This window comes from Lissotriton vulgaris, chromosome 8 (assembly GCF_964263255.1).
Source record: "Lissotriton vulgaris chromosome 8, aLisVul1.2, whole genome shotgun sequence".
NCBI classification, from domain to species: domain Eukaryota; kingdom Metazoa; phylum Chordata; class Amphibia; order Caudata; family Salamandridae; genus Lissotriton; species Lissotriton vulgaris.
Window position 1 is genome coordinate 547,414,040 of NC_141696.1, and position 25,056 is coordinate 547,439,095.

Here is a 25,056-nt window from a genome sequence, read left to right on the forward strand (position 1 = left end):
TGAACTCCAAGCTTTCAAAATGGCGCTTGAAGATACTGATCATGAATTCCCCACACTCATAGTGTGCGATTCGTATTACTGCATCCAGTCTTACAATGAATATCTGCAGAACTGGGTTCAAAATGGTTTTAAAGATACAAAAGGTGGCACAATCAAGCATAAAATGCTTTGGGAACAGGTAGTTCTTTTGCAGAAAGAACTACAAAAGACTCACGTGACCCATACACTGAGACATCAGCGTGATGGCGTTCACGTTGAAGGGAATTCATTGGCTGATGAAGCCTCGAAGGCAGCTGTGCAAACGGCTTCCGTAGCTGCAATCACTCATTCAAAAACGAAAATAGACAGCGAAATAATGCAAGCTGTCACTGCTTCAATAAAGGACAGTGGTAAAACATTACCAAAAGGCTTTCCACTCATGTACTCATATATAACTGATGCAAATAATGTTCCTTTTGCTCGAATCCCTGGCGTGGGGGATAGAGTAATCCCAAACATGGAGCACAGGTTAGGACTAATTTTAGCAGCACACGAAGGTCTTGCCTCTGCACACGCAGGTGTTTCTGCCACAATTTCATTATTCAAAAAATGATACTGGTGGCCGCGCATGAGGAAACAATCCAGAAACTATGTTTTAGAATGTGAAATCTGCCAGAAAATGAATGTGTTTACCTGGACCACTGTGGACCCTTACAAAGGGATGGCAACTATAAATACATCATGGTTACAGTGGATTCATGCACTAGATTCATTTGGATGTGGCCTCAGAGCTCGGCTGACGCCCGAACTGTTATAAAAGATTTGCGAGTCTTTATCGGCAAATGCGCAATCGGCACGCTACATTCTGACCAGGGTCCTGCGTTTAGCTCTAGGGCTTACAAGGAGGCCATGGCCAGATTGGGCGTTGCATTGCGGTTTTCGAGTCCATTCCATCCTGAGGGAAATTCAGTTATGGAGAGAAAAAAACCTGACATAAAGCAATCTATAACAGCTAGGGTATTAGGTTTGGGTGATGGGTGGGTCAAACATCTAATAAATGTCCAACGTAGTCTTAACCCCTTCCATGCTCATGACGAGCTCAGCTCATCATGGAGTGGCCATTCATTTCAATGGAAATTATATGAGACTACTGATAATGCCTTAGCACTGAAGGTGTTAATAACCTGCCAAGAAATTCTCTGGGTGGAATCACTCCATTCGAAATCCTTTTTGGTACTAGAATGTTGTTTGAAGACCTCGATCGTCACACTTCAGTGGTGGAACAAAAACCATTTGATATCAAAGATTGTTTGGCTATTTTACACGATTTAAGTGAAACAAGAAGAAGTATGAGCAATACCAGCAAAAAGCCAATGACCAATAAAGAAAAAACACCTGTCCCAGCAAGACGTGTCTGGATTCCAAAGTTTCTGGATCTAGTCAGGGAGAAAATAGCAGACAAGAAGGAATTTGGGTCTTCTTATAGAAAACCAGTACCTGTACTAGCAATCCACGGATCAAGAACAGTGCTACTGCTGCCCCTTGCTGGAAGAAAGGAGAACCGGTCTGTATCAATTGACCTGGTACAACCACACCATGTGGCCGATAATAAGTAGTAGGCCCAGTGGGCTCCCAAGATGTAGCAGACAAGCAAATCTTGCTACCATCCAAGATGTTCAAACTGAAAAACTCATCACCTTTGAAGATTCTAAAGTGAGAAAAGAAGGACTATGCAACAAAGCCATGGAACTTGTGCCTCTTGAAACCCAAATAACAGTTCGTCAAGAAACTCCCATCTACGATGATGTAGCATCTGACTATACAAACATGTCAAGGGAACAAGCAACTCCAGCGATTTCAAAGAATCCGGATGCTATACCAACTATTGACAGAACCGCCTCCGGCTATTTTATCAACTTTTATAACTTTTCTGAGGATCCAAGTGAGCATGAAACTACGCCAGCAAATAAAACTTTCAAGGAAAAATTAACGGAACTTGGTCAAGAGCTTGCAAAAACATATCTGGTTTCACCATGGGTTGAATTAGGATTGGATTAGATGTATTTTATCTCCTGCTATGGCTCATTCTTGTTTTAAGTTTGGGAAAGCTGATGGAAAACACATTAAAATGGACACAGCAAGTAAGAACATCAACTTGCTTCTGAAGCCACACAAATCATCTCATCGTGAACAACGAGACCTGTCATCAGTGAACATCACAGCGGTTCCTCTACCCGGTGGAATAGCGTGGGATACAACTGATTAAGACATTTATGGCCCTGTCGAGCTGCTGAAAATTCCAAACCAATTTAAGGTTTCCTTGAGTGATTTTGTTTCACCCAGCACATTTTCTGATGATTGGGATTTTGAGACTGTTAATAACATGATGGCAGACTTAGAAATGTCAAAACTGGAAAAGTGAATGTGCTAGCCCTCAAACTACTTTTTCTCACAATTTTTGAGAATACAAACAAACAGAAGTATTTTGTTTGTATGGGTGAATTTATTTTACCCTTTTCATAAGTTTTCAATCTTTTTATAGAAACATTTTTTCATAGGTGAGAAAAGGCACTAAAATACTAACATTTACAATATTTACAACTCACATGCATACAACTTTCATACCACTATGACAACTGACATATACACAAATGATCCACAATATCTATACATACTATATGTACAAGCTTCTTTTGAGAAAGAATATCAATTAAACAACCACAAATAATTATTCTTTGTGGAGAATCAAATTATTATGATGCCCAAACAGGGTCGAACAACAAAAAAGGCAACAAGAAAATAAATTTCAGATTCAACAAATAGTTCAAATTAGTGAATCAATAACATGAGAATGTTAAACCAGGAATGCCTATTTTGCTGTTTTTTGCCAACACGTTTCGAATCTGAGTCAGAGCTCAGATTCTCCTCAGGGCTCTTTAAATGTAGATTCTGGAAAAAAGAGGAAGCTTGTTTTAGCCACTATTCATCGAACCGTTTTTGTCCCCTAGCTGAAGAGATTATCACAGATTTTACCTTAGAAATGGAAGGCGCGGTCCCGCGGTGCCATTTTTCAGGTAAGGGCTTTGATTTGAACAGAGGTTCTGTTAAAAGAATATATGATGGTTACCGACCATCCAGAGACACGCAGTAAATGTGGCTCCAACACTTCAAAGCTTAAAAGTCCTACCTTTCGATGTAACAAACAGTGAAGCTACTGTTTTCTTGCACGCTGTACTTATTTCCGCTTCCCAGGCAGGATTGCTGCAGCCTGGAACGTATAAGTACGAGCGGCACTAAGTACATGTTAATTGATCGTGGCAGTATTACAATGACAAAGTCTACGATAGAAGACAGTTCAAACATACCTGACAATTATGTTTTCGAGCAGAAAAATAGCTACTTAGCCAGCCCGCAATTCCTTTGTTATCGCACGGGCGGCGAGCCGGGACCCTTGCACGGCGTGCCAGAAAGCCGCTGTTATTCGCGCTGGGTTCTAGGAAAAGTTAAAGTATATTATTTAGCGCGTACGTGTGTCAGCCAGGGTCACTTGTTGAATGCAAGTATTGTTTCCTAAAACCAAGACAGACGGGGAGTCGCCACTATGGCCTTCACTGAACATCACTTCTATATGAATTGATACTTTAAGCAGAATGAAAGCCATTCTTTTGCAAAAAACTGTGCCACTGACCTCGTCCAGAGAGACATATAATCTGCACGTTGCAAGGACTTCTGCAGAGATATATGCATTATTATCAACAAACTGCCCAATACATTTCGCAGTAATGTTAGGTTGTATCTTTAACATGTCGGTATTGCACATGTATTTAAGATGATTTGTTCGGGACTGTTAGCACCCTTTGAAGCAGTCCTGGGCATTTTTCCTAATTTCGTACACTCTGTGTTCGGCGGCCTGCCTCTCATTTTGGGACTCATAGCAGGGATCTTATTTTTATTCCTCCTGCTCCATTATGGCAAATCCTGCCACCAGCGATACCCAAGTCAGCATGGAGGATGCGCTCCAGGCCATGAGGTATCGTGAACGCATAACACAGATCCTTGGTTTGGCTCGTTTGAGAGAACTGAATACCACATGGTTCCTGTCATTCAGACCAATCTGGCAAGATTGCATCTTACCTGTTCTATGATGCCTGCTTTGTGGAGAGGAATGCGTGTTGGATATCTGTCTAACACTACCATTGGTTATGCCAACGGATGCTGACGCATTACTGGGTCCGGTAAAGGCTCATGTGTTGCGTTGCCCCCAACGGCTACCAATCCTGATGACGGCATTCATTGAGATCTCACCGGCAAATCCAACTGGAGTTGAGATACGCGGACCAACAGGCACACAGGTACCATCTGCTTTGGACATTGCTAACGCAGCTGACGCTGACGGCGATGCTTCACATCTGTGCACTATTGACCTTCTTAATGAAGTGGTCGAACTTTCACATACTGTGGTAGACGATTTCTTTGCCAGCCTTGATGACTTAATATTTTCTCCTGACACCGAGAATAACTTTTGAAATTAGCACACAGCGATCTTTTGCAACTCTGAAATTCGACCTTCACTTTTTCAAAACAAAAGCTTCCAAAGTTTGAAAATCTATTTCCACTACAGATTTATTTGACTTTTTTCAAAAACAGACTGAACTTTGGCACAAAGTAATCTGCTTAGCGTAGAACTATTCTTAGAGAACAAGAATTCTTTGACTACTTCCTAAAAACAATATTGACCCAATACACAAATCAGACTAGCTTGTATATTCTGCTATGGGATGGTCTCGACCTTTTTTCTGTATCTAGAGCCATTTCATAAATGTAAATTTCGTGATTCATTCAGTTAGCATTATATGATATCCTATGCTTACAATGAAATCATTGCCTTTAAATGTGTACTGTACAAAATGCTAATTTTTTCTGTGTGCAACCATTTCAAATGCATTTTATATGATTTTTTGGGGGTTGTAAACACATGCTCTACATTATATATTTTAGTGCTTGAACTTAGATGAACATGATAACGTGGAGTGGGTGTTATGTATCATTTTAGGACCCTATTGTAATTTCCCGATTCATGCCCTTATATTGGTATAAATCACAATGTCCTTATATAAGCATAATAATCATAACCATATTTAGTCATAGGTCATGCAGTCCAAATACGGCAGGGCTACTTCCACTAGTTCTGAAAATCTACAACGATTTCTTGAAAAACTCGGCTTCAGCAGCTAGGGACTTTCCCTTGCTTGAGAACTGACTTGTCCAAGAACTCATGGAGTTTTCAAAGAACTGAGACTCTTTGATGACGTTATTATGTCCACCTTTACGTCAAACTCGGCAATTTCAAGGTATAAATATGCCCACACTTGCCTTAGCAAACACACAGTGGTTTGGAGCAGTTCGACCATCTACTTGCCCGACGCATCCTGCTACAGCAAGTGCCGAAGGAAGCCGACCCTCCAGCAGATGCACTGAGAGAGACACTGTCTTTTCTTCTGCAGAGAAATCCAGCTCCAGTGTTTTCAAGCTACCCTTGCGGGTTGTTTGGAACTCGAGTCCCGAGACTGACCTTCTCCATTCTAAACTAAGGTACGGAGCTGATTAGACCCTAAGAGAAATCTTGGACAGATTCTAGGGCAAAAGAATACCACATTTATGCTACACCTCACTTACTTCTTCCCTCGTACTAAGCTTAGGTTAGGTACACCGGGGTAGGCGTATTTTAGAAGCACCAGTTGAGTTCTTTTAGCCTCTGTTATTTATGTATGTATTTATCTAATCTATGGTTTAGGAACCATACAATGCTCTTACAGTATTATTTTATTCTACTTTTTATACTGTATGCATTATATGTTGCAACCAGTTTTATGATTGTAGCAGTTCATTTCTTATGCTTGAGAAAGAAGACTGTTCAATAAATCCTTTTACTGAAAATGCCCATCTATCTATTTCTCTGCACCTCTGGTGAAATGAAGCATGCACGATTGACTGAGTGAAATATCTATCTATTGTTTCCACGACTCTGAAGATCAGTTTTATCTTGCGGAAACAAAGTTGTCACGTTTATTACGTTGTCAGAAACGAATCCCTTCTTGTGAATTCGAGAAAGTTTCTAGTGACCTCTGAGCTAGCTGGCACTCATAATTAGGTCTAATACATTCGATAGAGACCTAGTCGACCTCAGTCCTACGTCTAATCTTTAGGATTTATTATTCCAATGCGCAGAGCCTATTGGGAATATAGGAAGTACACTGCACTCCTTCACACAAACAACGATCCAAAACACTTACTCCCCACACAAAGACAACATTCAAGATACCCCCACTATCTTTAAACCTCTAAATAATGTGCAGTTTTGCATACCAGTTTTTCCAAGCAGGATTCCATGAGGACGAGTGGATCAGAAAACTTAAATAAAGTATTTCATGTTTTCATCAGTCCCCAATGAAGAATCCAAAGTACTTTGTTCTTCTTGAGAAGTGAGCTTCTTAACCCTCACTGACACAGACATTTCTTCTCTGGGTATCACTTTCACTTGTAAAAGTTTAGAATCCTTTGCTTCAGCCCCTTCCCTGTAACCCTTAACTTTTCTTCCACCGCTTGGTAGACTCTAACCTCACTGCAGACCTAGAGACTTCCTTAACCTTTTCCTGTGACCAAAACCCAGGGCCAGTTTTATGTCAGTCTGCCTGGTAATTTAACACTGACCACATCTTCTACATGCACTTTTAAAACCTTCACAGTTTACTTCTCATCATTGCATGACTTCCTTTTCTTATGCACCTTTTTCACATTCCTTTGATGTCACTCGAAATGCATGACTGACAAAAACCATCATATTTATTGAGAGGCATCCGTGAGGGAATCTATTCTGAAATACACTTTCTGCTTCTAAGAGATTGGAATGGTGAGAATCTGGTCGTCGAAAGAGGATATGAGAGAATGCTCCAGAAATACTCTTTCACACAACGGTGCCTATTCACAAAGGTAAATCCACACGTGAGTAAATTTACAAATGTAAATTCACTATTACAATTTTGAGTAAGCCTGGGGGGAGTTCGCAGAGTTCCACACCATCAAACCACGTGGACTTTCGCGAGCGGCGGAGTGGGTTACCTTGCAGCGTTCGCACTGATTTTTTTGTGTCGGGTATTTATCCTACGCTGTAAAATTTACAGCGTGAATGGCATCTTGCATAGTGCAAGAGGGCGCTGCTTCTTTTTGCCACTTGAGTAGAAGTTCTACTCGAGTGGCAGATTCCTCAATGTGAACGGAAGGTTTCTCAACGCGAGCAGTAGCGACCATCCACGACAGCCCACGTTGAGAAATCTTGCTGGGAAGTGGTCTAGCATTGGATTTTCCTCAGTCAGGCTTGCCAACCTTTGGCAAGCACAAGCAAGGAAAAAACTCTCTGAGATCCGCAGAGCATGGAGTGTGAAAAATTCTGCAAACTCCGCGAACGGAGCTGAGCTCACCACCCAGGCTTACTTTTTAGTACATTTTATACTTTTAGGTATTAACCATTTTCAAGTGTAAATTCGCCATAAAATAAATTGCCAAACATGTGCCCACTCCCTGAAAAAGAGTTTGAAATCACATTTTTGAGGGTAAATTACTGCTAGTAACTTACCCTCATAAGTATATTTTGAAAAAGTTTATTACTTAAAAAAAGTAAATATTTTTTATGCTTAACATTAATGTACATTTATTTTACTAATTTATTTTAAATGTAACACAAAATAAAAATTCTACAGCACTTGTAACTTAATTTTAAATTAAATATTCAATTAAATGAAAAAAATGAATTAAAAAAATTATCTACGACAAAAATAAATACGTTTATATTTATTATGTACTAAAAATGATTATAAGTTATTTATAGAATCTCTTCCTAGTGACCCCTTGCCTTCCCACCACACCTTCTTCACATAATTTTATGAGCCTAGTGCCTGGCTCACTGGTTCATTGGGGTACTTTGAGTCATTTTATCTGCGGAAGCATTGAAGTGTATTGGAGCCTACACTTTCAGCTCCTGTGGGTTCTGGAGGTTACAACTACGGCAACATCGGAATAGCGTACCCAATATGTTCAACATGCAGATTCAAAGACTTGCAGTGTGCTCATACCCTTCCTGTTGATACTTTATACCCAAGATCTTGGTGCACAGAAGGGGGCGAGGCAGCACTGCTGGGTGTGGCTTTCTACTTTCCACTTTGTTATTATACAAATCCCCGGGCAGGGGTATCCTGACACGGATTGGTGAAAAAAGACACTGGAATGCATCTTAGGGGCAACCGAGCACCAGTTTAATCTTGCAATGGGGAGGTGGAAACTCCTCCAGGCTTATTAAGAAAACAGTAGGGCCGGAACTGAAGAATTTTCCACAAAATAAAGGTGATGCCCAGTGTGAGTCTTGTAATGATATGGAGGGACGGGTGACTCGCTCTATAAAAGTGTCAATCAGGAATAACTTTTGGGCTACCAGCGGGTCATTAGTATTGTCTTCAGATATTAATGCTCCAGTCCTGGTCTGGATTGACCCAGGGCCCTCTCCACCTTTGGCGTCCAACTTACATAGGACCAGTCATAAGCTACCTTTGGTAGCGGGCATTAACAATCAACACTCTCAATCATGTCCGAAGCTTACAGATAAAGATTCAACGGCGGCAATCCAAGGCTCCATCAATTGGGGGAGAGCACCTCGATCTCTGCTGCTGGCTTCACCTCAAGTTATAACAGGGAAAAAGTGGATCAAGTAAGCACTACATGGTCCTTGGTCTCCAAGATCGCTGACAAAGAAACTAATATTCAAATGGATGCCATTTACAACTAATAACGTTTTAGTAGCGCCCAAGTCCTTCAGAGTAATAGTTCACGGAGTTACAGTGTCTCACCTTTACTCACACATGTGAAATCCCCTTCAGCAACTACCATAGCAGTAAATTCAGCTACAACTTCAACCTCTATTATTGCATCAATAACTGAAGTGAAAGTACTACAGTTCTGAGCAGGGAAATCTCTCGAACCAGTTTTTAGCTGCCATGGAAGCACAAATGCAGGACACGCTTAGTCAAAGTCTGATAATGGGACGGAGGACATGTAATTACTCTATTGTTTCAGATTTCATCTCCCAAAATACTTCAACGTTGTTGGACATAAGAGCCTAGCAGAATATAATGGCCAGGGCGCTTCTCTGGCAAATTAGCAAAATAGAACGTCATATAGATTTGCTTCATTCACTTGCAACAAACTTGGTAGGCAGCAAATGAAAACAATTGGACTTAAATTAAGTGCTTTAGAGTTGGAGAAAATTTGCCCATGTTCCCCTATTATCAAAAACCTTAGTGTTCTTCCAAAGGTATTTCAATTTTTTTTATTTTACAGAGTTTTATTTAGTGCGAACTTGACCTGAATCGGTATCAGAGTGTTTTACATAGCACTAGTTGCATTACATGAGGACACAATAATTGTTTTGTTAGACCCGGGCAGATTAAGTGATTTGCCCAGAATCACAGGATGTTCAGCGTCATTGCTGAGACTCAAACCCAGTTCCCCAGATTTGAATGCGACCGCCCTAGCTGTTAGGCCAACTCCTCTCCCCATTACATGCATTGTTGAAGGGCATTATGGACAATTCAAAGACAATCAAGCCAATTCCACAACATCTGGGACAGCCTGAGGAAGAGTGCCAGTTGGACCAGGGCAGTTTAACAAACAGAAGATGGCAAAAGTATTAAATCTGTTGAAATCTGATGGAGCCCCTGGCCTGAACGGCCTTCCAGCTGGCCTTTGTAAGGATGCTCATGCAAGTTGGCCCACGGTCTTCTCGGCATTTTAAAACTATTCTATTCAAAATGCTGATATACCAGAGGGCTGGAGAGGATCTATTTTATGCCCCATATTTAAGAGTGGAGATCGAACTCTAGCTGCATACTATAGATTGGTTGCACTATCTGACATTGAGGCAAAAGCTTATGCCCAAATTTTATTAGGAAATCTAGAAGCCTGGGTAGCTGAGGACGAAATTCTGCCTTATTTTCAAACAGGATTGAGGGCTGGGATGTCCACTGTAGACACTGTTCAAGCTCTTTCAGTCCACAGGTACTGGCCGTCTCTCCTGTTCTGTTTTATAGATTACAGTGCAGCTTTTAATACAGTGGACAGGGCCACCCTCTGGAGGAAGCTCGCAGCTTGGGGTATACCGTCGAATCTGCTAGGAGCTATCATCTCATTACACATGGAGACTTGGGTTCTGGTGAAAACTGGCTCCTTGACGGTTACACGGAAAGTTTAAACAAACCATGTGTATAACAGGGCTGTGTCGTGGCTCCTATGCTGTTAAATCTGTATACATCTGATTTAGGGAAAGTACTGAATGCTTGTAGTTTGGTTCCTCCAAAGCTAAGGTCGTTCTGCTTGCAAATAATTCAATACGGTGACAACATTTTGGTCATGGATCACACCAAGTTGGGTTTGCAAAGGGCTTTGGACGCCTTGAGTAGATTTAACAAGGCAAACCATCTACAGGTGAATCAGTACAACACCAAAGTCCTTATATTTGGCGGCTACTGAAGAAGATAGCAACTTGCCAATTAGATGATAAGACCATCACTATGGCAAGGTATTACAAGTACTTGGTTGTGTGGTTAAGTGTAACTGGCTCAGCTGTATCCATAGTAAAGGACCTTAATAAGAAGGTGGCTACCATTACATTTGGGATTGGCCAATTACATGGCTTATTAAGTAGTACCTCTGCTGCCCCTGTTTTAAGAGTAACAAAGGCAACCTTAACCCCCAGCCCTGCAGTATGGTAATTTTGCCTATCCTGGTGCATTGGACGTTACTCTGGAGTGATGCCACATTAGAGCATACAAAAAACGATTCCACAAATCGCAACATGTCCAACGCTCCAGTTTAAGACTAGAGCTGGGGCTAGTAACTCAATCAGTTGAGTGTAAGGTACCCATGTTAAAATATTCCTCAAATGTAGGTCAGCTCCTAAGAACTCTGTAAAAAGCCTTTTGAAAAACATCTATGAAAACCCAGGTTATCCATGGTCAATCCAACTAAAAGAAGCTATCCTGCTATTCAAGATTGAATTTTCTGGCTTTGGAGATGGCATCATCCTGCATTCTGCGTGGAAAACAGCCATTAACAAACAAATTAAAGTACCTTCATAGGAACAGGATTTCCTAGCCGTTGATAGCAGAGGGATGGCTCAGCCTCTAAAGGATTCCTATCATGTTGGGAAACCACAAACATATTTCTTGGACTCCATCAATGCAGCTACTCGGGCCCAAATCCTTTATATGATACTACATGCGTTACCTATAAGGGATTTTAACCCGTGCTGGGCTGGCTCAGGTGTTGATAATAATTGCAGGTTATTCCACAAATATCAAGAATCATGGTTTCATTTGCTATGCTGCTGCCCCTCTTTAGTTCAGCAAAGGCTAAAACTGATTTGTTTGTCGCAGGAAGTACCAATCTGTGTAAACATATCTTCTTTTTGCCTTGTTAGCGGATCACCTGAGGTAATGGAGACATGTGCTTGATTTGTGAACATTTTAAATCAACTTTTAACAAAAATACAGGCCACAGCCCTCGCTTTGAAACAGTGCTAGACATTAATGACATCATTTGCAATATGCACTGGGCTATCTGCATAACAGTCGGAGTGTTAGTAAGATCTTATTTAGAGAATTGTGTTCTCAGAATAGTGTTTGTTCATTTAACAGGTTAAAAAAAATCTCTGGGTATGAATGTCTTTGCATTTTGTATCTAGTTTGGTCTCATTCGGCAGGCTAACTATGAGGTTGTAGCAGTAGAAGCATAAAGAGTTATTACTATTTTAGTTATTAGTCTTAGATACTTTAATGCATATGTACCTTACGGGGTAAGCAAGAGTATGGGATTCAAGATTGCCCTAATGAAGACCATATTTGGCATTTCATTTGGGTTTCTTCGCATTTTGGAGAGGGAGGTACCAGGAGGGTAGGCTAGAGGTACAAGGTGTGATAGTTCTATTCAGCACAAAGCACTATTTCCTTTTATACAGTATGATTTTATTAGTGTATATTGAAAGTCATTATTTGGCATTTTATATAGTTCACTGCGTTTATAAAACAGCTCAGTGTATACATTGCTTACCTCGTACTTTGAACAACTTCTTTAGTGGTTTTGTGATTATGCTTTATCTCAAGAATAAAATTGCATATTTTAGACCTGGTTACACCTATGCACCCTGCATTTTAAACAAAGCATATTGCTGAGATTACTCGACCAATGGAATTTTGCTAATTTTATTGGTAGTTAAGTATTATGAAAATTTGGTGCACTATGGCAACTTTTTATTTTAAATCGTTATGGTTTTAATTAACTACACAATAAACTTATTACTTACTTAGTTTCTACATAAAAGCAATTTAATTGTTTAAAAAAATAATTGCATTTATTTTTACATTAAAGAAGATTATTAAAATATTTCATTATAAAAATATTTTCATTATTTATAAATATTTTAATTACGTGCATTTTAATGTTTTTTTTAAAGTAAAAATGAATTAAATTAATCAATTCATCTTAATATTATTTCCAATAGCAGTCTTTTTCAAGTCAACACCCCATTATCATCTATGGAATGGCGTTTCAGTACCAGTGGTTGGCCAGCTGTAGTAAATTTATGTCTGTTTTAGTATTTATGTTTATGTAGTAGTTTTAGAAGTGCAGTTTATGAATAGAGATGGGCTTAATATTTCTTAGGTGGGTGTATGACCCTTCCTAAACCCCTCCTTAGCCCTCTTAAACCCCTCCATTCTCCTCACTCAACCCCACCTATTTATCCTGAAGTATTCCTCATTTTGAAGCCATTCCCGCCGTCCCTCCTACTTTTATCACAAAAATGCACATACATATGCAGAAATCTCTTCATTCAGAAAGGAGATATATGGACCACTGCATATAGATATATAAGACACGTCTTAAAATAGCACTTATGGTGCTTTCTTTGAGCCAGATGTGCTAACCTTGAATTCACAAAATATGATTGCAAACTGCACACTGATTGTTCACAAATCAAGTGAGATTTTGTGAAAAAGCTTCTTCACTTTTATGTCCATTCACACAATCACCATTTGGAGGGGGTTGCAATCTGACCTATATCATTAATATTAATGAGGGAGTTAACAAATGGTGACTTAATCTGATTGGAACCCATAAGAGATGGTAGTGAAGGCGCAGGGATCTTTCTACCCTAATCTTCCGGTATATTCATTTAATAACCCCCACCACTGGCTGTATGGACATTTGTTCGTCGGCGAAAAGAGTTTAAAAAGAGCAATCAGTTATATCAATTCTTCAATATAAGCAAATCTTTTAAGGTTTATAAATTCATTACCAAGAATTTGTATAAGTTAAAAGGTTTTACTAATAATTCTAATTAGTTCAAATAATTGTTTTCAGAAGGTAATACCTTTAATCCATTGTTACTATAAAGCAAAATAATCTGTTAGTTGATGTTTCAAAATGAAGCAAAATACAATAGTAGTAATACAAAATATTCAAAATAGAATAATGCAACAAGCATGTTCCATAAAGGAATTTCTCTAACCTAAATCAAATTAAAAACGTTGTAAGGTTTCCTTTTCCGAACCCGAATAAAGAGTTCTGATAACAGAATAAATGCATAAGCTTAAAGCCACAGCAGTTGAAATGATAATGATATTAATACACTACACAGTATTCTCAGCTAAAAGTCAGTAGACCTCTTTCATTAAGAGAGAGAGAGATGTGGACCTTAATAATCCCAAGAAAGGATCTCCAGAATGGGATGACCTATTCTGGGGACACAAGCTAATATACATTTTAAAATCACATATTGAAACATTTGTTACATTTGCCCTTGTTGATGTCCAATGGGATTTCAGACACTCATGGGAGCTGGTAAACTCCCTGGTTTCTTATATTTTCACAATAGACCACATAAATAAGTCCTTGAAAAAATACTTTACCCACATCTAGCAGTTCACACAGTTCTTCCATGAGACATGCTTCCTATCATCTTCACTCCTCCTAGCGAGAACCTCACTCTCAGTTGTCTAATACTAACAAATGGCTATTTTCTAACTAACAGATGGCTTCTGGAAGGTTATCTCATCTGCAGTTGCAGAGGAAAAACATCTTGTGCAAAACTACAACTCAACATGAAAAACAGATCTTTCAATGCTAATGCATAAATTGCTATTAATACTGCAGCAATAGTTAAGCTAACTTAATTTGTACATATGGACCAACATTATTTAAATCTGTCACTTAAGAAAAAAAAACTGAATCAAAGCAGCTAGAGCATAGTTCATTCCCATGGTTGGAAAGGGGAGTCCCTTGGGTACTCCCAGAGGCCTGATACGGAAGGCCCCGGGTGAAGGGGGACCTGCTGCTGGCCCCCAAAGTCAGATTCAAGCAACCGATTCGCTCTGCAGAAATAGATTCGGAACGGCTTTCCGAATTGGTCATCGCAATCAATTGCGCACTCGGAGACCGAGTCCATAGAGCTGTATGATTCAGCTTCGAAAGACGCAACCTGTCCGAATGGGTTTCTGAACCAATTTGGACAGCTCTAATGGTTTTCAAGTAATCAGTCTTTGGAAACTGTGTACGATTCAGTCGGAAACAAGGGTTCCGAATCAGATTCGGCAAACCCAAATCTGATTCTGCTCCCTTCTGAACAGCATCGTAATCGCCCCTTTAGTTAAAAAACATTTTGTGGTTTTAAATTTTTTGATTTAGCGAATCATAGAGCTGGGTACCACTAAATGACTTGGTACATCTGCCCCTTTATGTGATACTGGCGAAAGCATTTTTCTCAATAATACAAACATGACCACTTGCCCCCTTCATTTGCACGCTTCCCCTGAGAGCTTTGTTTATTAACTTCTTATTTGCATGTGCATTGGCTTATCACCAATCAACCCAGCTCCACTGTTGCTCCGATTTAGGGTGTCTATTTGCTCCTTCAGACATCTTCTGGTCCAATATCAAATTGGAGAAATGAAGATACTAATGGCCCTATGTACAAAAGCATTTTTGTGAAACGAAAATGGCATGAGTCGGGCCTTTTCCGACTGCAAAAATGCTGTTTCATATGTAAAAATCACAAATTGCTATTCGGTAACATGTTACTGAACTGTAATTTGTGTTTAGCAATTTGGTATTTGCAACGGGTGTGCTTAAGTTATCCCTTCCAAATACCGCATTTCAGTGCTATGTATATCCACGCGACCACTGCTTGTTTCATTTCATTTTTTGAAACACAGGCCGTTTTCTTTTAAGGAAAATGGACTGAATTTTAAAAATAAAAAACAGATTGCTTTATTAAAAAGCAATCACAGACATGGTGGCCTGTGATGGCTACAATTCCTAATAGGTCGCAAACTGCAACCTACCTCATTAATATTTATTAGGTAGGTCAATTTGCAACCAAGTAAGAATTGCTAAATACAAATGAATGAGTTTCACACATTTAGGAACAGTGATTTCCTAATTGCCATACACAAAAAAAATCACATTTAGGTAATCACTGTTCAATAAATTTGTACATATGGACCAACATTATTTAAATCTGTCACTTAAGAAAAAAAAACTGAATCAAAGCAGCTAGAGCATAGTTCATTCCCCCAATGGTTGCTTAATGAAAAGGAGAATACTGGACACCTTCATGCTTCAGAACTAGAGCAATTAATTTCTTGATGGCTAGGTGATTAAAAGTGTCCCTGACATGTTGGGAGTTTTGTCTCATCCTGTAGTGACACATGTTGGCAATCTTACCCATATGAGGCATTGCTGAAAATGGGGCAGGACTAGCAACCATGAATAAGACGTCCGGATCAATTCAATTTCTGCTGGCTTCACTGCTATCTTATTTTTTCTTGAGGGCTGAGCCATTAGTCTGTTGTATCACCAATGAGAACATTGCTTTCCTCCAGTTTTGAATAAAATAAGGGGGGGGCGCAGAGGTGGACTGACGAGACATCTGACATTTTTTGGTAGATGACCCATGACCACACAGCTTCAAATCTATCTGTCAGCTTATATAGGTTTAAAGCTTTAAGTGAACATTGATACAATTCTGAGTGATTAACAAGAAACTTGATTTACACACAGAATAACCCACAAAGAATGTACTCTTTTTTGTGGTTGAAACAGGAACAGGGAGCCACCCTAGCAAAGAAAAACATTGATGGTTGGTCAAAATAGAACCATACTTTACTCAACAAGTCACAGCTATCAAGAAATGTATTTGTTTAAAACTCATAATGCTGTGGAATGCACTTGCCCAAATCAACCATCCTATCAACATTACAAGAATGCTGCTACTACCTCAGTTGGATGACTGCAACCCTATCCAGGCGCTTGAGGCAGCCACTCACCGTTGGATACACCCTTGTGCCATAGTCAAGGGTGTGTGGATTCTCTGAAGCATAGCCTTTGTACTGGAAGGAAAACCTCCCAGTACAAAACCTATGCTTTAAGACTTTTCCCACTTTGTATTTGTGCTGTACAGCACATGTGCAACGCTGGAACACAATGAGAAATTGAAACATTTCTCCTCATTTTTCTTGCTTGAGAATTTAAGAGATTTTGCCACAGAGTCCTCTTTTCCAATATTTGAAGATAATATTTGTATTGAAACCCATGTGAGCACACATGCACCAGCTATGTATTGCGCTCTTGACGCAAAATAATGCACGGCTGTGTATAGCACAACTTTGCATTGGATAGTAAATTCCACCTTAACACAAAAGTGACACAAACCCAGTGAAACGCGTAAGTAAACCTGGGCCTGAATGTCAGTAATTATAAGTGAGAATAAGTGAGATGAAGAATGAAGGCAAGTGAGTGAGAATGAATAAGAATGAGTGTAAGGGCATGTAAGAGAGTGCAAGTGTGATGTTGGGGTCATTTTTCATGCCTTCCTGGAAGAAATCAGGGTCAAGGGTCATAAGTTGTCACTTCCTGTGATTTCTACATCTCTATAGGCCAATCACGTCTATCTTGTAGGGTGAGCATTTTATGATTTCATATTTTGTTAACAATGTGACTTATTTTGTTTTGGCTGAATTCTGATTTCATAAGAGGGATATCTTGATAATTTTGCATTTTTCACTAATTTATTTAGAGAGTTATTTTCATTATCTAATTTAGTTAGGTATTTACTATTGTCCAAAATCATTTTTTTCTAAACTGTGTAATGTGCATGTTAGAATTTCGGTCTCTAGTTGGTAGAGGTTTGCACCCTGTCCAAGGAGGGGCCACAATCCTAGTAAGGGTAATTTAGATTAACCTGTGCTCATCATCTAGTGACTTGGCACAGAGCAGGAAGGCTTAACTTAAGAGGCAATGTGTAAAGTATGTGTGCAGCAAACAGAATTACAATGAAAAAAACACAAAAAGACTCCACACAGTTTTAGAAAAATAGAGAATATTTATCTTAGAAAAACAAGATCAAAACCACAAAATTCTAATATGTAGAAGTCGCGATATGAATTCCAAAAGATTAGAAGTCAATACTGCTAAAAAGTTACTTGAGGTCACGCTGGAGCAGGGCTCATCCAAAGTCCAGGCCAACTACATGAACCACGCATGGTCTGCTAAAGAAACACCTTGGATTGAGCAAAGCATCACTGTCGAGAGCCCAATGTACCAGATCTTATTCACACAGTCAGGTCGAGACATCCAAGTCGTGCCTTGCTGTCGGGTCGTCGGATCGGTGCTCTGTCATCATCAAACCTCGCAATCAGACCCTACATCTTCATTGAGCCACACAGAGATTATCTTTGTTTAAGCTCTGCTTCGGTGTTTTAAGGCACTGCATCAGTCCTGATTTGCACAGTGGTGACATATCATCGATTTTGTAGCAAATCAGCTTCAGAATCCACATCTGAGGCCTGGAACTGGAGGAGACACCTAAGGCAAAGTTAAGGTTCATAGCTGGCAGAGCCCAGTGGCATCAGAAGAATTGCAAGACGTCTTTTATGCCCTGGAACTTCAGAAAATAGGAGACAAGCCCTTATAGTCACGCTGGGTTTAAGTGAGATAGGTCCAGGCCTTGTCCTCAGCAGGGCAGAGATCAGTAGGCACAGCTCAGCACAGCAGTGAAGACATTCCTTGGAACAGTCAGTCAAGCAGAGTGGCAATCCTTGTAGCACAGCAATCCTTACTTCTGGCAGAGTTCTTTAAAGGTCCAGTAGTGTACTGTCGTGGTAGGGTCAGAGTCCCAGTACTTATACCCACATGTATCTTTGATATGGGGGTGACTTCAGAGCAGCTCCTTGCAGTACATAGGTCCCCTTTCAACCCAGCCCTGTTTGCTAGGTTGTCTGTGGGGGTTAAAAAACCCTTTGTGTGAGGACAGGACACATCCTATTCAGATGTGTCAGCTCCCTCTTAGACTGCAGATGAATTCAGATGAGCCCTCTGCCACACCCACCCTTCCTGGGTTTGTGCCTGTCTAGAGGGACTGCACGAACTGTAGCTGCCCCCCTCACCCCCCAGTCATGTATTGGAGACAGGCTACCGGCACGCAGAGCTAAGTTTCTAATCAGGAGTTACAGCTTAAATGCAATTCCCAATGCTAGCCTAAAAGAGGAGTAGGGCTCACAGTAGTGAAAAACGAATGTAGCTGTTTGTAACTACCAGGACATCTAACACTTAAAAGCATATGTCCTACCTTTTAGTTACAAAGAACCCTGCCCATTGGGCTAACTAGGGCCTACCAAAGGATGACAGGTGTGTAATAAAAGGGGAGTTTAAGGCTTGGCAAGTGGTTATAAATGGCAGGCCAGAGACAGGTTTGAAAGGCTACTTGTGTGGGTGACACAATCAGTGTTTCGCGTCCACTAGTAGCATTTAGATTACAGGCCCTGGGCATATGGTATATCACTTACAAGGTACTTACAAGTACTGAGCACCAAATGAAGCCTCTGTATGTAAGCCAGTCGGATAGAATCACTGGCGTTAGGTTTGTCCTGACTTGACGGGACTATGTAAACATGAAGTCTCTGGGGAGCTAAAGGTGTAGATAGCTCATCTGATTTATGGTACGCGGAGCATATTGTAATAGTCTCGATACCGATAGGGTGTCTGATTGTGTTGCGGGGAGCCCCTTGTTTTAGTATCGGTGTTAAGAGATTGCTGAAATAGTTACCCACGGCTCTACTCGCAAAGTCCTGAAGAATCGCTCGATATACTCACTATAGCGAGAAACATGTTGACAGGACTACAATAATCCTTGGACAAGAGTTGGAAACATTACTTTCCACTACTCTCCTCCAGGTTAATCGTTTTTAACTAAGGCAGTGGCCCTTCTGAATAAAGTATTCCTGATACCACTAGCTTTATTTTAACCCACCATATCCACATCTACCACTTGATTCTGGCCCCATACCCACACTTCATCTATACGGCAGTTGGAAAAAGATCTCCGCTAAAGAGCCCCTCTTTGAGGTGTTGCCCGTTGGGTATTGCACCGCCGACCCAACGAGGAGCAGGCCCAAATGATGAAGCATGACACCTGAAAGGGTGTGTGAGGGCATTAAATCCAACAAAATGGATTCCCAGGGTGAACTTCTAACCACCCTACCATAATCCACGTACATCACTGACTGTACCATCCTCTTTCTTTCGTTAGGAACAGCACGACAACTTTTTGCATAGGAATACTCTTGCAATAACATTTTTAAAAAAGAACCACTGCGGATAATTTTAATGCAACAGTAAGGGCTCACCGTGGAAGGCAGGTGTACCTACAATAGGTATAGAAACCCTTGTTAGCTTTAATGCGCATCACTCAACAATATGATTGCTATTGGAGCAAGTGAATGGAACTATTGACTTTAAATTAATGCAACCTTAAGATTTTGGGCTACATTTAGAGTATGCATTCAGCCTGCCAGGTTGACAGGGGCCCCCCTTCCCGTGGGAGAAGACCGCAAGGGTATGTTAAGAGATTCCCACTAGGCATAAGTGCAATTTCTTTACCTTCAGCAGAGCTGGTGTGACTCCATTCAAGGTACTGAAGCTTTGCCGAGTGAGCACTATGTTTGATGTGGCCACTTGTCCTGGATATAATTGTTTTTGTTTTTCAATAAAAAACTCCCAAATTGGGAATTTGTTATTGAAAACATAAAAATCAATTACACTGATGGCGTTTTCTCCTAGAACCTGCAGCTCATTTCTTTTGCTTTTTTTATTCTAGGCAATTCCTGGTGGTCGAGAACAGTATAATATATGATGGCACAAGTGCCCTAGATTGCAGCAGCGACCGGTGCATGTAAGAACTGTGGGACGGGGCGGGACAAGGGGGAAGTCGACAAATGACGGAATAGGGCAAATTAAATAAATAAACAACTCCTAATCTGTCGTCTGTCGACATACCCCCCACAGCTCCATGCCCATGGGGGGACATTGCAGGTGCCGCCAAGCTCTTTGCCAGGGCCGGTTTTCAGCTGATTTTGGTACAGGGCCGTTTTTGCAGCAAAAACGACCCTGTAACAAAAACGGTCCCCAGGAGCCCAAAACAGGCCCCCACCCGTGCGGCGCACTTGGGGATTTTCCCGGTGCCCGCTATGGCCAGCCCAGCCCTGTATAGCACTTCAACTACCTCTAAATGGAGCTGGTGAAACACAAGTTTGGCGGGTGAGGCTTGTGCCAAACTCTAAATGACCCCACTAGTTTAAACGCACAAACTGACAAAAAACTGAAATGCACTTTGTTAAGTGGAAAAAATGCCAACACAGTGCTTTAGAATCACTGCCTGAAGTTCCTTTGTGAATAAAGGCGAAATGTGAATGACACTTCCACAGACTAATGGATGCAGAAGGCTGACTCAAATTCCGTCTAAATATATAAATATATGTACGTATTTTTATTTGTAGTTTTTTCATTACTTGAGGCTGGTGTGACAAACCTAACAAGACATCCCAGTATCATCTCAAAAAGCTGAACTCCAATGAGTGCAGATTCATATGATCCTATTGGCTGAAGAAAATCTGAGCAAGGAGAATAGGAAGGGGTCAAATTTCAACCATAGGCCAAATTATTAGAACAGTTACAAGAAGAAATTTACTACTCCGACCATAATTAATGTCATCACTATACTATTCTAGTATTATGTTGTGACAGAGCAAGCAGGCCTCCCCCACACACGTGTGGATGTAGATGACATTGCCTAACTGGGATAGAAAATCGGCGCGAACACCGAAAATAAAAGTGGCCCCAGTTAGTGAATTAGATAGTTCTGAACTGGACACACTGTATATGTGTTTTGCAAGGGATGGAAGACTGTATGGATGTAAGCTTTCTGCAGACAATGCTTGTTTTATTATGAGGGAAATCAACTGTAAAAACGGGCCTAACAGACCATAAAACAAGCCCACAAATCTATCAGTGCCCAAGTGCCCAGTACTTGTAGACAGTCACATTTTTCAGAGGGGAAACAACCGTTACAACGCTTGCATTACAACATATGCTTTTACCCCGCATCCCATCACAACGAAAATGGCTTGCTGTATTGGGTATAAGGTGTTGGATTTTACTCCAACACCTTCCCTACTGTTGAAAAGACTGGAGTTTGGAATAATAAATTATACTATTCCAAACTCCAGCACGCCCCCAACAGCAAGTCGGGGTAAACAATTGCGTTGTAACCGCATGCGGGGTAAAAGCATACGTTGTAATGTAATGCAACCTTCCCAGAGTGCTCTCTTTGGCTAACTTCATTAACACTAGATCTCACTCTTTCTTTCTTCCCTAGCAAACACTACCGTGGAGATAGGGAAGTAAATGGCAGCAGATGAGAAAGGGGCACAGATAGGGTGGAGGAGGAAGTTCAAGGAGGGCAGTGGATGAGCATGGTAGAAAATACAGAAGCAGTGATGGCAGAGGGATGGGAGAAGGAGTTCAGAGCAAGAATAGATCCTAAGCAGGAAAGATGTGGTGGAAGAACACGAAGGATGAGGAGTGGGGGTGGAAAATTTAAAAGAAGAAGTAAAAACAGAAACACAGCCGACCAATCGGTTACACAGGAATGGAAAATACTGATGCAGGAGTCAGTGATGGGCAGTGATTGAGAGGCGCCACCCTAAAAGATATTAAACGAGTAAAGAACCTTTGCAAATAAAGGAATGAGTGAAGAAAGAAGGCTGCCATTCTGCATTAAGAGCGAGTTGAATGACTGTACATCCATAGTGAGACATACAACACCAGCATGATTACTGCCTAGAAGACTTTGTAAGTGATTTAGGTTTTACTCACTGCAAGCTCTCACGGCTATGCTGCTTCGTCTACACTGAAGAAAGCAAGAAGGCCTGGCCGGATTGTGAATCAGGCCTTTAGTCATTTTGTAAAGAAACCTCAGAGTGGGAACAAGAGGCTGAGTAAATCCTAACAAGATGTCTTGTTGTCGGATTTTATCATTGGTTGTCCGTTGCAGGAATAAAGAGCCAAGAACAGCATCAATTCAACTCTGAAAAGGAGCTGAGCTGTTGCTGAATGCGTCTGGCCCTGGTGATAATGATGTGTTGTCTTTGGTTTGGCAATGGCCCCTGGTCCCCTTTTACATTTGAATGCAGGATTTGTTCTAGTCCCAGAATCTATGTCACCAAGATTTAGATTTTACACTTAGTATGTGAGAAATTCTTAATAAAATACTTTGAAATAAAAAGAATATGCAGTGAGATTTTCCCCACAGGTCTCTTTAGTTCTGGAGAAGTTATGTGGAGTACACCAAAAGGAATAATTTTCTACAATTTCTTGTGCCTCGACCACTAAATTTTAACAATATCCCTCTCACTGCATTAGTAAGGACTCTCTACTCTAGACAAATGGTTAGTGCGCACCAATTACTGTATATCAGAATCTGCTGTAAACCCCATGTGGTCTGAAACTCAAGCAATTGATGGTTGGCACAAGCGGAGCTGCTGATCGAAGTCAGACCGGCACTCAGAGCTTCCGTGCTCCATGAGAGCCCAGAAAGGGTTTCCTGTAAATGATCTATGGCCAGATTAGACCCCTTATTACAAAAGTAGTTGTGTAAAACACAGAGAGACACCCAAATACTGGTCAGTTGGCACACTGTGTGAAACATAAGGGCAGATTTACGAGAAAGTGACTAAGTGCATTCCGTAAGCCATTTGGCTTTGTCTCACTGAGTCACTTTCAGATCACAGGAATGCGACATATTTACAATGATATGTCGTATTGTTGTGCTCTTCCCTGCGCTGGCACAGAAACAGCAGCCATGCGCTGGCGCAGGCACCCTTGCACCATGGTGCAAGGATGCCTGCGTCATGGGGAGATTGTTTTAGTGCAGGAAGGGGCACCGTCCTGCATGAAAACAATCACAACAGGCATTTTCCTCTTTCAATGCGTGCTGTAGAATGCAGCACACATTGAAAGAGGAAAAAACGAAATGAAAACATTTCTCCTTGTTGCGCCTCGCTAAGCCAATCACCCATTTCCAGATATACGATTCCTGGTAAATCTGGAAACGTGTCTGCTTCTATGGGTGTTGCGTGTGAAAAACCTCAGCAACACACATTGAACGCAGGGTGGCTTTTCCTGTCCTTGTAAATATGGAGCAGTGAAATACGCCACCAGTGCATCGCAAAAAGTGACGTACTGGTGGCGCAGGGGACTTGTAAATCTGCCCCTTTTAAGACACGCCCTTCATTACGTAGAGCACCCCTCTCTTGAAAGATTCCTAGTTATGCTTCTTTGTCCTATCCCTTAAGAGACGTAATGATGTTTTTCACCCACTTAAAACCCTTAGCAGAGGGCCTGGCGAATCGAGGTTTTGGTCACAGATGTAGAGGAGTTCCTTGACCACCTCCAGATGCTGGCTGTGGAAGCTCCTGCTGAGACACAGAGAGACATACAGTGTATCATTTCACTTCCACTGTATGAATGAGATAACAATCTGCATCACGCAGACCTCCCAACGCATATGGTGCCACTGTATGCCACTCGATTTTGGCTCCCTTCAAATGGTCACCCTATGAGGAGCCAAAATCACAGGGTGGCAAGGAAGACAATCTAGAAACCCCTGCAGTGAGTGACTTTTCAGCTTGTCTATGTTGACAGTCTCAGCGATCCTTTGTTTTTTCCTTTTTTGAGGGCGTGGGGGATTGGTGGACGCAGAGTGCCTCTTAGGTAGCTCTTGGTACGAAGCCCCAGTAGAAGGGACTGTGCAGCCTTTTGCGTAATTCCAAAGTATATGGCCGCTTTAACACCTTCATAAATGTTAACTCGCTTCTAATGAATGAAAAAATGATTGCAGAATACTCTGGTATTGTTCATGGTCTATGAACTGAAAGTGAAAATAATCTGATCAACAGAGACACAATTTCTTAATTTAGCCATCATTCACCAAATACATATTGTATTGCAAGCCAACCGATTTCATGTTACAGCTCAACTTTATACCAACTACTGTTTTTCTCAAAAGTAGTGTAGAAACAATAAGAGACCTGCGAGGAATTTCATATAAATGCAAAAAAAACAATTGATGGACGGACTGCTACTGCTACAGCGGGACTCCAGAAATAAGCTCTAAATCACCATGGCCATTTCTCCAAAACCTCAGAAACACACATAACGTTTAACAGTGGGGCCCATTACACTGCATACTTACTCTCTTCATTTAATTCAGCTCAAAGAATTGGCCAATAACCCAGGAGTCCTACTATAACATTGGTGGAATGTCTAAACCTATTTATCTATTTATTATTTACACCTGCAGTTTAACCTCATCGCTGCTATGGAGATTTTTCTCCTGTGCTGATTATAGAATACCTCATTACTCATGACGGAACGGTTCTGTCATCAGCACAGCTCAACCGTGCCTCATGACGGAACCGTTCCGTCATGAGCATCGAAGGGGTTAAAACATTTTACCATGGTTTCTTTAATCACCATTTTATTCAGACACACCACCATAATGGCAATGGATCTGCTAGAACGAAAACTAGGCGTAGGAAGAATCAAAGACCAGCTTTTACTTCTTCATTTATCTAATTTTTA

At 40.9% G+C, this 25,056-nt stretch overlaps 1 protein-coding gene across 5 annotated transcripts in view; it reads left to right on the forward strand.

Moving 5' to 3' along the window:
• Positions 1 to 25,056, forward strand: part of LOC147697694 (P2Y purinoceptor 8-like) — a 392,162-nt gene that overhangs the window by 285,733 nt on the left and 81,373 nt on the right. For 2 of the 5 annotated variants that reach the window (XM_086934361.1, XM_086934363.1), the window contains exon 3: positions 6,833 to 6,969. The exons of 2 other annotated variants lie outside the window; for them this stretch is intronic. The gene's annotated coding sequence lies outside the window, so the exon portion shown is untranslated. Of the gene's footprint in view, positions 1 to 6,832; positions 6,982 to 25,056 lie in introns of all 5 variants that reach the window. One more of the 5 variants, XM_086934362.1, reaches the window with a different exon arrangement.